A 17,241-nucleotide genomic window follows, 5' to 3' on the forward strand; every position below is an offset into this window, starting at 1 on the left:
AAAAGCTAGAGGGAGAGAGGGTGCACACAGGGGAATGCACAAGAATACCTCCCCAAAGCCATTGGTTGGGAAAATGAGAGGTGTTGATTTTCATGTTTTTGCACCCAGTGGGGCTTGAAAAATAGAGTTTTACAGGTCAGTGGATTGGCTGGGATAGAACTCTGAAGGCACTGCCCTACTTCTGAACAGAAAGCAGACAAACAACCTGGGGGCAGATGGCATTATATGAGTAACACCCGGGACACACAGCGGGAAATTATTCACTCTTCTTAGAGTCCATCTGTGAGAGATAGTACTTTTAAAGATGCCACTCCAGGGACCAAAGTTCTTGTGGATTCCATTTCCATTACCTGCCTCTCAGCATGAACACAGGGCCACCTGCCAAGGGCAGCTCAGCCCTGACATTGACTGCCTAGTTTGCTTGTGCCAAGGCCCAGGCCTAGTGCTCTGACCTAATTGCCCTTCTTGGTCAAACTTCCCTCAGTCCCACCACAGTGAGGCCATCCCCCAGAAGAGGCCCCTATTCACACCATGTTTCTAAAGCCTGTAGTTTTAAAAGTCAGAAGACTTGGCTGGTATAGAGCCTGCAAGGCCCTGTGCTACCCATGAAGAGAAGGCAGGCAAACAACTTGGAGACAGACACCATGAAAACAATAATCTGAAAAGTGCCGGGGATACATGGTGGGAGTGAGGGAGATTATTCACTCTTCTCAGAGGGCTTCTGTGAAGGACTTTCCTTATCCAAGAAAGAAGACCCTTCTCCAAGGACAAAGGAGATGGCTGGCACCACTTCCCTCCTTGTCCCTCAACATAAACACGGAATAACCTTCGGTAAATACCACAGTGCCCAGACTGGTTGTCTAACCTGTTTACACCAGATCTCATGCCCCAGTGTTCTATCAGTACAGAGCTTCTAAGTTGAGTTTTCTTCAGTCCCAGCACAATGGACCCTATCTGGAAGACCAGCAGAAACCACTGCCCACACCAGGTCTACAAAGCAGGGCATTCTGCAAGGCTTCAGTTCTAGTGGAAGTAGCATCAGGTCTCATTTAGCAAGCAGACCAGAGCACACCTAGTTAATACTGGCCACATTCTGTCCAATTATGGAGAATTTAAAGCAATAACCATAAGGGTACTCACTGGGTCTGAGAAAAGAAGACATCATCACATACATAAAAGAGTTAGAAAACCAATCAAAGATGAAGAGTGTAAAAAATAAGATTGTAAATAGGCTTAATGCAATAAACACCAGGATGAAAAAAGCAGAGGAATGAATAAGTGATCTAGAAGACAAAAAAAGTGGAAAGTAATGAAGCTGAACGAAAGAGACAAAGAATTATGCAACATGAGAATAGACTTAGGGAACTCAGTGACTCCATCAAATGTAATAACATTCATATTATAGTAGTCCCAGAAGAATAACAGATAAAAGGGGCATACAATTTATTTAAAGAAATAATAGCTGAAAAATTCCCTAATCTGGAGAAAGAAACAGACATCCAACTCCAGGAGGCACTGAGAACTCCCATCAAAATCAACAAAAGCAGTGCAACACCAAGACATATTATAATTAATTTTGCAAAATATAGTGATAAAGAAAAATCCTAAAAGCATAAAGACAAAACAAGTCAACCTACAAGGGAAGACCCATAAAGTTAGTTGGAGATTTCTCAGCAGAAACGTGGCAATCCAGAAGGGAGTGGCATTATATGTTCAAAGTACTACAGGGGAAGAATCTTCAGCCAAGAATACTCTGTCTATCAAGGTTACCATTCAAAATATAAAGAGTGGTAAAGAGTTTCCCAGACAAACAAAAAATAAAGATGTCCATGACCACTAAACCCACACTGCAAGAAATATTAAAGTGGACACTTTGAGTGGAAAGAAGAGACAAATAGGGACAAACACAAGAAAGGAACATGGAAATCTCCAAAAACAACAAAACAAGTAATAAAATGACAATAAATACATAACTATCAATGATGACTTTGAATATAGATTAAATGTTCCACTCAAAACACATAAGGTGTCAGAATGAATAAAAAAACAACAACATCCATCTATATACTGTCTAAAAGAGACTCATTTTAGACCTAAAGATACGTGCAGATTGCAAGTGAAGCTAATGGAGAAACATTTACTGTGCAAATGGATGTAAAAGAAAGCTGGAGTAGCAATACTCATAATACATGAAGTAGATTTTAAAACAAAGACTTTAACAAGATGCAAAGAAAGAGACTATATAATCATAAAGGGGACAATCCAACAAGAATATCTAAGAATTGCAAGTATTTATGCACCCAAAATAGAAGCCCCAAAATATAAAAAGTCAATAACAAAAATAAAGGAACTAATTGGAAATAATGCAATAATAGTAGGGAATTTTAACACCACACTTATGTCAATGGACAGACCATCTAAACAAAATCAATAAGGGAATATGGTTTTCAATGTAACACTGGACCAGATGGACTTAACTGAGATATTCAGAAGATTCCATCCTAAAACATCAGAATACACATTCTTCTCGAGTGCACATGTAACATTATGTCACAAAACAGGCCTCAACAAATACAAAAACTTTGAAGTCATACCATGCAACTTTTTTGACCACAACGCTGTGAAACTAGAAGTAAACCACAAACACACACACACACACACACACACACACACACACACACAAACACACACAAAGTGGGAAAGATAACAAATACATGAAGGTTAAACAAATGCTACTAAACAATGAATGGGTAAAACAGGACATAAAGGAAGAAATAGAAAAGTACATGGGCACAAACGAAAATGAAAACACAATGGTCCAAAACCTTTGGGATGCAGCCAAGATTGTCCAAAGAAGGAAGCATAGTGGTTGGGAGGTAAGATGGTGGAGTAGTAGGAGAACCCTGGGTTTGCCTTATCCTTCAAACACAGCTAGATAAATATCAAATAATTTTGAATACCCAAGAAATCTATCTGAGGACTGAACGAACAAAATGCACAACTAGAAGGAGAGAAGAGACCACATCATGGAAAGTAGGAGGTGTAGAGGAGATGTGATTTTGGGGAGAAAAGGATCACAGGTGTTGTGGTGGTGAGGGAGCCCTGGTTATGGAGAGAGGTGCATGAGAGAGAGAAGAGTACACAAAGATTATACAAGGAAAACACTTCCCCAAAAGACATTGGAAAAATGAGAGGTTCTGATTTTTGTGAGCTTTTACAACCAGCAGGGCTCAAAGACTTGAGTTTGAGAGGTCCATGGCATGGTCTGTGTGGAACTTGACTGGTGTTGCAGTGCTTCAGTAGAGAAGGAGGGCAGGTAGCCCAGCAGTGGACAGAGCAATCTGAGGACCCCATGAGATGCACTAGGAGTGATGGTTCTCTCTTCTTGGAGTGCATCTGGGAGAGGTGGCTTTGCTTTTCCAGGGACAAATGAGGCAATGGGTGACATTACATGGCCCAGAAACAGACAAGGTGAAGGCAGGCGTCTGTGGTATGCATGGGATGCACGATGAGAGACTGTTTGCTCTGGAAATGTCATGCATGGACTTCCCACTCCAAGGATGAGATAGAAGACTGGCACAAGTTCTCTCCCTCACCCTTTAGCATAAACTAACTTCAGTAAGAAGTACAGTTCCAACAGTGGCAGCCTAAACTGCTTACACCAAGCCTTGCCAACTTGTGCTTTGCAGGTGCTACATTTCAAGGGCAAGCATGCCTGACAAATAAGAGCAGTGGGCCCCACACCTAGAAGTCCAGCACAAATCCACTCTTCATACCCCATCTACTGACGATAGAGTTCTACAAAGGTTCAGATCTAGTAGAAGTAGTATCAGGTCTCTTTCAACAAGCACGCCTGAGCACACCTAGTTAAAATGCACCACACTCTAGCAAGTCCAATTACTGCTAGTCCAATTATTCAAAACAGACTAGATATAAGGACCACAAGGATGGAGAATCAGAGGAATGAATAGAGGAATGATAGAGAATAGAGGAATGATATAGAAAATAGAATTCAAAATTATGAAACTGAGCAAAAGAGAGAAGGAAGAAATACAAATCACAAGAATAGACTTAGGGAAATCAGTGACTCCATAAAAGGTAATGAAATTTGTATAATAAGAGTCCCAGTGGGGCACCTGGGTGGCTCAGTCAGTTGAATGTATGACTTCAGCTCAGGTCATGATCTCATGGTTCGTGGGTTTGAGCCCTGCATTAGGCTCTGTACTGACAGCTTGCTCAGAGCCTGGAGCCTGCCCAGATTCTGTGTCTCCTTCTCTCTTTGCACCCCCCCCGACTCTGTCTTTTTCTCTCTCTCAAAAATAAATAAATATGAAAAAAATTAAAAAGAGTCCCATAAAAAGTATATAAATAAAAGGGGACATAAATGTATTTGAGGAAATGATACCTGAAAACTTTCCTAATCTGGGGGAGAAAACAAACATCAAAATCCAAGATACACAGAGAACTCTCCTCAAAATCAACAAAAGCAGGCTGACACCAAGATATATTGTGATACAATTTGCAAAATATAGTGATAAAGAACAAATCCTAAAAGGATTAAGACAAAAGAAGTCCCTAATTTACAAGGGAAAATCCATATGGCTAGCTGGAGATTTCGTAACAGAAACTTGGTGAAGCAGAAAGGACTGACAAGTTATATTCAACGTGTTAAATGAGAAAAATCCTCATCTAAGAATACTACCTCCAGCAAGGCTATCATTCAGAATAGGATACATACAGATTTTCCCAGACAAACAAAAACTAAAGAGTTCATGAGCACTAAAACAGCCCTGCCAGAAATATTAAAAGGGACTCTTTGAATGGGAAGGAAAGACCAAAAATGACAAAAACTTTAAAAATCTTCAGAAACGATGACAAAACAAGCAATAAAATAGCACTAAATATGTATTTAACAATAATTACTCTGTATGTAAATTGACTAAACACTCCAATCAAAAGATATAGCATGTCAAAATGGACAAAAACCAGGCCCATCTAAATATTGCATACAAGAAACTCATTTTAGACATAAAGATGCCTGCAGATTGAAAGTGGGGAGTCAGGAAAAAATATCATGTAGGTGGACATCAAAGTAAGGCCAGAGTATCAATATATCAAACAAACTAGATTTAAACCAAAGACTGTAACAAGAGATGAAGAAGGGCACGATATCATAATAAAATGGTGACTGCAACAAAAGAAGTAATAAATGTTATTATTTTTTTTTAATTTTTTTTTCAACATTTATTTATTTTTGGGACAGAGAGAGACAGAGCATGAATGGGGGAGGGGCAGAGAGAGAGGGAGACACAGAATCGGAAGCAGGCTCCAGGCTCCGAGCCATCAGCCCAGAGCCTGACGCGGGGCTCGAACTCACGGACCGCGAGATCGTGACCTGGCTGAAGTCGGACGCTTAACCGACTGCGCCACCCAGGCGCCCCTAAATGTTATTATTTATTATGGGATTAATAAATGGGAACACGCAAATACATAAAATGATTAATAACAGACATAAAATAACTCTCTGATAAGAAGACAATAATAGTAAGAGATATTAACACCCCACTAACATCCATGGACAGTTTAAGGAGAAAATCAACAAGGAAACAGTGGCATTGAATGACACACTGGACCAGATGGAAAGAACAGAAATATTCAGAACATTTCACCTAAAGCAACAGAATACACATTCTTTTCAAGTGCACATTGTACATTCTCCAGAACAGATTACATACTAGTTCATGAAACAGGCCTCAACAAATACAAAAAGAGTGAGGTTTTCCACAAATATTTTCAGACCACAACACTATGAAACTTGAAGTCAATCACAAGAAAAATATTGCAAGGACCACAAATACATGAAGGTTAAAAAACATTCTACTAAACAATGAATGGATTGACCAGGAAATCAAAGAAGAAATACAAAATTACATGTAAACAAATAAAAATTAAACAAAGCAGTCTAAAACCTATGGGATGCAAAAAAAGAGATGCTATGAGGGACATATATAGCAAAAATGGCCTATCTCAAGAAGGAAGAAAAATGTCAAATAAACAACTCAAAGGAGCTAGAAAAGAAAAAAGAAGCCTAAAGCCAACAGAAGAAAAGAAATAATAAGGATTAGACAAAAATAAATGTTATAAAAAATTAAAAACAAAACAAAACCATAGAACAGATCAATGATACCAGGAGCTACTTCTTTGAAAAACTAAATAAAATTGATAAACCCAAAGCAGATTTATTAAAAAAAAAGAGAGAGAGAGAGAAAGAACAAAATAAATAAAATCACAAACAAGCGAGGTGAAATAAAAACCAAACCACAAAACAGTACAAAAACAATTACAACAGAATATTATGAAAAACTATATACCAAGACTGGACAACAAGGAACAAATGGGTAAATTCCTAGAGATATACACTACCAAATCAGAAAGAGGAATAAATGGAAATATTAGGCAGACTGATAATTAGCAAAACAATTAAATCAGTAATCAAAAATCTACCAACAAACAGCAATCCAGGGCCAAATGGCTTCCCAGGAGAATTCTACCAAATATTTGCAGAAGTTAAAAGAGTATTAACATACCTATTAGGTATTAACATACCTATTGTTCTCCAACTGTTCAATAAAATAGAAATTAGAGGAAAATATCCAAATTCATTCTATGAGACCATTATCACAGTGATACCAATCCAAAAACTCCACTAACAAAGATAATTACATGTCAATATCACTGAAGAACATAGAGGCAAAAATTGTAAGCAAAATACTAGCAAATCGAATCCAACAGCACATTCAAAGAATCATTTACCACGATAAAGAGGGATTTATTCCTGGACTGAAAAGGTGAATCAATATTCACAAATCATTTAACGTGATACACCACATTAATAATAGAAAGGGGATTGATTGGAACCAACATGGTGGAGAAGTAGGGTGACCCGAAGTTCCCTTCTCCCTGAAACACAGCAGTGTTGAGGACAGAAGACTTTGAATTACAAGATACCAGGCTGCAGAGTGACAGAGATATCTCCAGGGACCCACAGGGAAAACCTGGTGAGCCATAGATGCATGATTATGAACTGGGAGAGATAAAAAGGGCAGCATAGGCATGGAGGGGTGGGGTCCCCTTTTGCAAAGAGACAAAGGGAAGAGAAAGAGAGGCTGTGGAAGTGTAGGACTGTATTTGGACAAGAAAAAAACCAAGGACCGGAGACAGAGAGAGATCCAATCTCTAACTTCAGTGCTTTCTCAGGACTGGGGTTGGCTGCCCAGTTCATGCACCTGGGGAGGAGGGGAGCCAACTGCAGGCTCAGAAACTGGTTCAGAGGTACAGTCTGCAGTGGGAGAAAGCAAACTCCTCCCTCAATTTCTGTGGGAAGAAGGTGTATAACTGTTCAAAGGACACAGGAGTCTGCTGAGCCCACCAGCCAGAGGCCATTTATTGGGGAGGCGGTGCTTCTCTGGAACAGGGGCACATGAAGCAGAACCCTTTAAGATGTCAGAGTTTAAATCCCAACCAAGCACCAGAGAGGTGTGGGAGTCTGCAAAGTGGGGCAAACCAACGCCGTATTCGGCCCATGCTGCACTGGGAGGAGGCCCTCCATTGGTGGGGTGGAGTGGCACTTCCTCAGAACCAGGGTACATGGAGCGGGACCCTTTGGGATATCTGGGTTTGAATCCCAGACAAGTCTTAGGGAGGCACAGGAGACTATGGAGTGGAAAAAAACAAAAACAAAAACAAAAATGGCCTGCACATGCCTATGCAGCACTGTGAGCATTGCCTAAACAGAGTGGTTTTGGACACCCGGTCCAGGGAGGATAGACTGGGGTGTTGCCATTTTTCTCCCCATCACCAATAAGGTGGGGCCTCAGGGAACAGACAGAGGGCCCACAGTGGAGGTGGGACCCACCTACACCAAACAATGCCCCTCCACATCTGGTAACCGTGTATCTACCTGAGCAGGATTGACGCAGGCGAATCAGACAGTCCCTCCTCCAGACCCGTGCTGCCACTGGTTCCAAGGCACCAAGCAGTTTTGCATTTTTGAATATAATTCTTGGACAATTCTTATTATATATATAATCTTTTCTTCATTTTATCCTTCTTACTTCTTCCCTCCTCTAGTATGGTTATTCTGGTTGTTGGTTTGTTTAAGCAGACATTTAATTTATTCTCTTTGTAACTGTTCTATATCTTCTTCTTTATTTCTCTCTCTCTCTCTCTTTCTCTCTCTGGATTAAGCTGTATAGAATTTCTGCCTGGTCAATTTTCTTTTCGTTTTCCCCATCCTTGCATTTTTCTCCTTGCATGGAATAAACCGACACCACACCCACCCTGTTGTTTTTTTGTTGTTGCTGCTGTTGTGTTTGGGTTTTTGTTTTGGTTTGGTTTTATTCTTTGTTTTGTTTTCTTTTGATTTTCCAGGGCTACTTCAATGAACAAATCAAAACACACTTGGTGAAGGGTTCAAAACATCACTATGGGTATGGAGATGAAGCAACCAGAGCCACAACAAAAGAGAGCAAGTAATACTGTGGGAGGCCGGGCCCCAGTGCCAGGCTGAGACCAGGTTGAGCAATGGCTCCCTGTTGACTCAGCCAACCCGGTGGTTCCCCCTCCCATTCCCCCACTTGCAAGGGCATACGAAAGCCTTGTCAAGGCTGAGAAAGTTAATTCCTAAAGCCTGTGGTCTGTGGGTGTTGGCAGTAATGTTACCCCCCTTTTTCTACCCTGGGTCAAATAGAAACAAACATGGGAACTGTGTTTTGCTAGCAATCTATCAACAAGGTCTTGTTGTGACCCATTTAGAAAGTTCACAAGGTACACAGAACTAAATGTTTTGGCTGGCAGCAATCATGTGAAACCTGTTTATTCTTAGAATGACCTGATCCATAAGAGTCTTGATATAAAAGATTGTGTACAGCAACAATAAAGCCGTCACTTGGGCCATCAGCCCAGGGGACCCTCCTGTTCCCAAACTAGCTTCTCTTCTCTTTTTTTTTCTTACATTCCCCTACCCTCAGGACCCTGATCTCGGTGTTTGTTGCGCCGGTCGCAACATAATACACTCCCCAAAAAATAAACACCTTTTGAAGGGTCAAGCACTGGACAGTGTATGACCCTTCTTTAATATAGTAGTGGTCACAGGTGCAGTACATATAACAAGCTTTTAAAACACATAAGGGACAGAAAACTATCCAAAATGACAACACAGAAGAGTTCTCCTCAAAGGAAATTCCAAAAGAAATGACAGCTAAAGAAATGGTCAAAACAGATATAAACAATGAAACTGAACGAGAATTTAGAATAATACTCATATGATTCATAAATGGGTTTGAAAAAAGCACAGAAGACATCAGAGAATCTATTGATGCACAGATCAAGGAACTAAAAAATAGTCATGATGAATTTAAAAATGCTGTAAATGAGGTGCAAAATAAACTAAAGGTGGTAACAGCAAGGATGGAAGAGGCAGAGGGGAAAATAAGTGAAATAGAAGATAAAATTATGGAAAAAGATGAAGGTGAGAAAAAAGAGATAAAAATATTCTAGACCACGAGGGGAGAATTAGAGTATTAAGTGATTAAATGAAGAGTAAAATATCCTTATCATTGGAGTTCCAGAAGAAGAAGAGAGAGAAAAAGGCAGAATGAGTACTTGAACAGATCATAGCTGAGAACTTCTCCAATCTCGGGAAGGAAACAGATATTGATACAAGAGGCACAGAGAACTCCCTTCAGATGTAACAGGAGTCAATCTGTGTGATACATCATAGTGAAACTGGAAAAATACAAAGATAAGGAGAGCATTCTGAAAGCAACTAGGGACCAAGGGGCCCTAACCTACAAGGGTAGACACATAAGGGTAGCAGCAGACCTATTTACTGAAGCTTGCCAGGCCAGAAGGGAGTGGCAGGAAATATTCAATGTGCTGAATAGGAAAACCATGCAGCCAATAATCTTTATCCAGCAAGGCTGTCATTCAGAACAGAGGGAGAGAAAAGTTTCCCAGACAAACAAAAACTGAAGGAGTTCACCATTAAATCAGCCCTACCAGAGATCCTAGGGGAACTATGTGAGTGGAATGTTGCAAAGACCACAAAGGACCAGAAACATCACTACAAGCATGAAACCTACAGATAAAACAACGACTCTAAATCCATATCTTTAAATAATAACACTGAATGTAAGTGGACTAAATACTCCAATAAAAAGATATAGCATATCAGAATGGATTTAAAAAAACCAGACCCATCTATTTGATGTTTTAGACCTGAGGACACCTTCATATAGAAAATGAGGGGATGGAGAACCATCTATCATGCTACTGGAAGTCAAAAGAAACCTGGAATAACCATACTTATATCATACAAAGTACATTTTAAACTAAAGGCTGTAACAACAGATGAAGAAAGGCATTATATTATAATTATGGGGTCTATCCATCAAGAAGAGCTAATTGATATACATATTTAAGCACCCAATTTGGAGGAGCAAAATATATAAATCAATTAATCAGAAACATAAGCTATCTTATTGATAAAAATACAGTAACTACATGGGGCCCCTGGGTGGCTCTCTCTCGCTCTCTTTCAAAAATAAATAAACATTAAAAATTTTAAAAAACCCAATATGGTAATTACAGGAGACTTTAATACTCCACTTACAACAATGGACAGTTCATCTAGGCAGAAATTAATAAATAACCATTGGCCCTGAATGATACACTGAACCAGATGAACTTGACACATATGTTCAGAATTTTTCATCCAAAAGCAACAGAATGAACATTCGTCTCGAGTGCACATGGAACATTTTCCAGGATAGATCACACACTGGGTCATAAAACAGCCCTCAATAAATATAAAAGTATTGATATCATACCATGCACATTTTCAGATCACAATGCTATGAAACTTGAAATCAATCACAGGAAAATTTTGGAAAACCTCCAAATGCATGAAAGTTAAAGAACATCCTACTAAAGAATTAAATGGGTCAACCAGGAAATTAAATAATATCTTAAAATATATACAGAAACAAATGGAAAGGAAAATACGACAGTCCAAACCCTTTGGGATACAACAAAGTCAGTCCTAAGAGGAAAATACATTGCAATCCAGGCTTATCTCAAGAAACAAGAAAAATCTCAAATACAGAATCTAAGAGCACACCTAAAGGAACTAGAAGCAAAACAGTAAAGAAACCCCAAGGCTAGCAGAAGGGAAATACTAAAGACTAGAGCAGAAATAAACAATATAGAATCCAAAGAAACAGTAAACAGATCAATAAAACTAAGAGCTGTTTTTTTAATAAACAAAATTGATAAACTTAGCCAGACTTCTCAAAAAGAAAAGAGAGAGGACCCAAATCCATAAAATGATGAATGAAATTAGACTTATCACAACCAATCCCTCAGAGTTACAAACAATTATCAGAGAATACTATGAAAAATTATATGCCAACTAATTGGACAACTTGGAAGAAATGGACAAATTCCTAGACACACAAAACCAAAATTGAAATGGGAAGAAACAGAAAATTTAAACACACCCACAGCTAGCAAAGAAATTGAATCATCTATCAAAAATAAGTGTCCTGGGCCAGATGGCTTCCCAGGGGAATTCTACAAGACATTTATAGCAGAGATAATACCTGTCCTTCTCAAGCTGTTCCAAAAAATAGAAAGGGAAGGAAAACTTCCAGACTCATTCTATGAAACCAGCATTACTTTGATTTCCAAACCAGACAGTAACTCATCAAAAATAGAGAACTACAGGCCAGTATCCCTGATGAATATGGATGCAAAAATTCTCAACAAGATACTAACAAATCAAATTCAACAGCATTTAAGAAGAATTATTCACCATGAATCAAGTGGGTTTCATTCCTGGGCTGCAGGGCTGGTTCAATATTCACAGATCAATCAATGTGATACTTCACATTAACAAAAGAAAAGAGAAGAACTATATGATCCTGTCAATCGATGCAGAAAACGCATTTGACAAAATACAGCATCATTTCTTAATAATAACCATCAAAAGAGTTGGGATAGAAGGAACATACTTAAACATCATAAAAGCTCTTTATGAAAAACCCACAGCTAATATCATCCTCAATGGGGAAAAACTGAGAGCTTTCCAAATGAGATCAAGAACATGACAGGGATGTCCTCTCTCACCACTTGTTTAATATAGTGTTAGAAGTCTTAGCATCAGTAATCAGAGAAAAAAATTAAATAAAAGGCATCCAAACTGACAAAGAAGAAGCCAAACTACATCGAAAACCCAGAAGACTGCACCAAAAGGTTCCTAGAACTGATAAAAAATATCGCAGGACGCAAAGTCAATGTAAGGAAATCAGATGTATTTCTATAAACTATTGATGAAGAAACAGAAAGAGAAATCAAGAAATTGATCCATTTACAATTGCACCAAGAACCATAAAATAACTAAGAATAAACCTAACCAAAGATGTAAAAGATCTATATGTTGAAAACTATATAAACTTATGAAGGGAATGGAAGAAAGCAAAAAAGAATGGAAAAACATTCCATGCTCAAGGATTGGAAGGATAAATGTTGCTAAAATGTCAATACTACACAAAGCAATTTACACATTCAATGCAATCCCAATCAAAATTGCACCGTCTTTCTTCTCAAAGCTAGAACAAATAATCCTAAAATTTGTATGCAACCACAAAAGACCCAAAATAGCCACAGTAATGTTGCAAAAGAAAACCAAAGCAGGAGTCAACACAGTCCCAGACTTTAGCCTCTACTATGAAGCTGTAACAATTAAGAGAGTATGGTATTGGCACTGAAACAGACACATACACCAATGGAACAGAATAGAGAACTCAGAATTGGACCCACAAATGTATGGCCAACTAATATTTGACAAAGCATGAACAAGTATTCAATGGAAAAAAGACAGTCTTTTTAGCAAATCGTCCTGGGAAAACTAGACAGCAACATGCAGAAGAATGAAACTAGACCACTATTTTAACCATACACAAAAATAAACTCCAAATGGATGAAAGACCTAAAATCGAGACAGGAAACCGTCAAAACCCAAGCAGAGAAAACAGTCAACAACCTTCTTTACCTCAGCCACAGCAATTTCTTGTCTGACATGTCTCCAAATGCAAGGGAATTAAAAGAAAACAATGAACTATTGGGACCTCATGAAGATAAAAAGCTTCTGCACTGCAAAGGAAACAATCAACAAAACTAAAAGACAACCAATGGAATGGGAAAAGTCACTTACAAATGACATATCAGATAAAAGGTTAGTATCCAAAATCTATGAAGAACTTACCAAACTCAACACCTGAAAAACAAATAATCCAGTGAAGAAATGGGCAGAAGACATGAATAAAGAATATCCCAAAGAAGACATCCAGATAGCCAACAGACACACGAAAAGATGCTCAACGTCACTCATCATCAGGAAAATACAAAGCAAAACCACACTGAGATACCACTTCACACTGGTCGGGGTGGCTAAAATTAACAACTCAGGAAACAACAGATGCTGGCACCAATCTGGAGAAATGGGAACCCTCTTGCACTGTTTGTGGGAATGCAAAATGATGCAGCCACTCTGGAAAACAATGTGGAGGTTTCTCAAAAAATTACAAAAAGAACTACCCTCCAATCCAGCAATAGCACTACTAGGAATTTATCTAAAGGATGCAGGAGTGCTGATTCATAGGGGCACATGTACCCCATTGATTACAGCAGCGCCTTCAACAATAGCCAAATTATGGAAAGAGCCTAATTGTCCATCAACTGGTGAATGGAAAAAGAAGATATGATTTATATATACAATGGAATACTAGTTGGCAATGAGAAAGAACTAAATCCTGCCCTTTACAGCAATGGGGATGGAACTGGAAGTTATTACACTAAATGAAGTAAGTCAGTCAGAGAAAGAGAGATATCATGTGTTTTCACTCATATGTAGAACTTGAAAAACTTAACAGAAGACCATGGGGGAAGGGAAGGGGAAAAATAGTTACAGAGAGGGAAGGGGGCAAACCATAAGAAACACTTAAATACAGAAAACAAAATGAGGGTTGATCAGGGAGTGGAGGAGAGGGGCAAATGGGTGATGGGCACTGAGGAGGGCACTTGTTGCAATGAGCACTGGATGTTGTATATAAGCGATGAACCACAGGAATCTACCCCAAAACCAAGAGCCCACTGCACACACTGTATGTTAGCCAATTTGACAATAAATTATATTTAAAAAATAAAAAATTGCAATATTACAAAAAGTTTAGGAAAAGAGCAAATACAAATTACAAAACAAAAACAAAAACAAAAAGACAAATCACATTGCAGGTCTTTCCCTGTTTGCAAGGGGATGGAGGCAGGGAGAATTATGATGAAGGCATATACTGAAAGAAAAGTTGCTGAGCTTTCTAGTTTACTCATTAAACAAAACTCCACTGAGAGAAAGAAAGGAAATGACATGATCCTTTCAATAGATGCAGAAAAAGCATTTGACAAAGTAAAGCATCCACTCATGGTTAAAAAAAAGCAAAACCTCAACAAAGTTGGGATAGAAGGAATGTAACACAATAAATGCCACATGTGAAAAAAAACCCATAGCTAATATCATCCTCAATGGGCAAAAACTGAGAGTTTCCCTCTGTGGTCAGGAAGAAGACAGGATGCCCACAACCACCACTGTTATTAACATACTACTGGAAGTCCTACCCCAGAAATCAGACAACAATAAGAAGTAAAAGTCATCCACATCAACAAAGAAGTCATACATTCACTATTTGCTGATGGCATGATAATATATAACATCTGAAAGACTCCACACACAAAAATTTCTAGAACTGATACACAAATTCAGTAAAGTAACAGGATACAAAATCAACATAAAGAAATTTGTTGAATTTCTATCCACCACTAATGAAGCGCCAGAAAGAGAAATCAAAGAATCTATCCCATTTACAACTGCATCATAAACCATAAAGTACCTTAGCATAATACCCTCCAGTTCCAGAGAAAGACAAAAATCATATGACATCACTCATATGAGGACTTTAAGAGACAAACCAGATGAACATAAGGGAAGGGAAACAAAAATAATATAAAAACAGGGAGGGAGACAAAATAGAAGAGACTCATAAATATGGAGAACAAACTGAGGGTTACTGGAGGGGTTGTGGGAGGGGAGATGGGCTAAATGGGTAAGGGGAACTAAGGAATCTACTCCTGAAATCATTGTTGCATTATATGCTAGCTAATTTGGATTTAAATTTTAAAAAATAGGAGCGCCTGGGTGGCGCAGTCGGTTAAGCGTCCGACTTCAGCCAGGTCACGATCTCGCGGTCCGTGAGTTCGAGCCCCGCGTCAGGCTCTGGGCTGATGGCTCAGAGCCTGGAGCCTGTTTCCGATTCTGTGTATCCCTCTCTCTCTGCCCCTCCCCCGTTCATGCTCTGTCTCTCTCTGTCCCAAAAATGAATAAACGTTGAAAAAAAAATTAAAAAAAAAATAAAAAATAAAAGAATTAAAATTAAAAAAAAAAAAAACATAAGATACCTAGGAAGAAACCTAAACAAAGAGGTGAGGATCTGGATTCTGAAAACTATAAAACACTGGTGAAAGAAATGGAAGATAATGCAAAGAAATGGAAACACATCCCAACCTCATGAATTGGAAAAAAACAAATTTTGTTAAGATGTCTATATTACCCAAAGCAATCTACACATTTAATGCAATTTCCACCAAAATACCATCAGTATTTTGCGCAGAGCTAGAACAAACAATCCTAAAATTTTTATGAAACCACAAAAGACTCCAAATGGAAAAAAGCAATCTTGTAAAAGAAAAGCAAACCTGGAGGAATAACAATTACAGATTTCATGTCACATTCCAAAGCTCAATTGATCATGACAATATGATACTGGTACAAAAATAGACACAGAGATCAATGTAAAAGAATAGAAACCCAAGAAATGAGCCAGAACTTTATGGTCATTTAATCTTCGATTAAGAAGGAAAGAATATGCAATTGGAAAAAGAAAATGTCTTTAATAAATGGTGTTGGGAAAACTGGACAGCAACATGCACAAGAAATAAAATGGGCCACTTTCTTACACCATTCAGAAAAATAAATAAAAAATGCATGAAAGACCTAAATGAGAGAAAGGAAATCATCAAAACCCTAGAGAAGAACACAGCCAGTAACCTCTTTGACCTCGGCCGTAGAAAGTTCTTACTAGATATGTCTCTTGAGGCAAGGGAAATAAAAGCAGAATTAAATTTTTGTGTTCTCATTAAAAGAAAAATTTCTGCACAGTGAAGGAAACAATCAACAAAACTAAAAGGCAACAAAGTGTATGGGATAAGATGCTTGCAAATGGCATATTTGATAAAAGGTTAGCATCCAAAACATATAATAAATGGATACAACTCAGCACACAAAAAACCAATACGCCAATTAAAAATGCACAGAAGAAATGAACAGTCTTTAGGCCAAAGAAGACATCAAGATGTCCAACAGATACATGAAAAGATATTCAACATCATTCATCATCACATAAATGCAAATAGAAACTATCATTAGACATCACCTCACACCTGTTAGAATGGCTAAAGTAAAAAACACAAGAAAAATCAAGGGTTTGTGAGAATATGGAGAAAAAGGAACCCTCATACACTGTTGGTGGGAAGGCAAACTGGTGCAGCCACTGTGAAAAACAGTATGGAGTTTCCTAAAATTTTGTAAATAGAATTTCCTCATAATCCACCAATTACACCACAAGGTATACAGTAAGTATACAAATATACTGATTCAAAGGTGCACATGCACTGTGATGTTGATAGCAGCAATACAACAACAACCAAACAACAACAACGAAACTATAGAGAGAGCTGAAAAGTCCATCAATTGATAAATGTATAAAGAAGAGTTGAGAAAGGTAGGAAGATGGCAGCGAAGGAGGATGCTGGGCTCACCAGGCGTCCTGCTGATCACTTAGATCCCACCTACACCTGCCTAAATAACCCAGAAAACCGCCAGAGGATTAGCAGAACAGAGTCGCCAGACCCAAGGGCAGACGAGAGGCCCACAGAAGAGGGTAGGAAGGGCGGCGAGGCAGTGCGCGCTCCACGGACTGGCGGGAGGGAGCCGGGGTGGAGGGGCGGCTCGCCGGCCAAACAGAGTCCCCGAGTCTGGCTTGCAAAAGCGGAGGGGCCTGACGGACTGTGTTC

This window comes from Prionailurus viverrinus, chromosome X (genome assembly GCF_022837055.1).
Source record: "Prionailurus viverrinus isolate Anna chromosome X, UM_Priviv_1.0, whole genome shotgun sequence".
Lineage (NCBI taxonomy): Eukaryota > Metazoa > Chordata > Mammalia > Carnivora > Felidae > Prionailurus > Prionailurus viverrinus.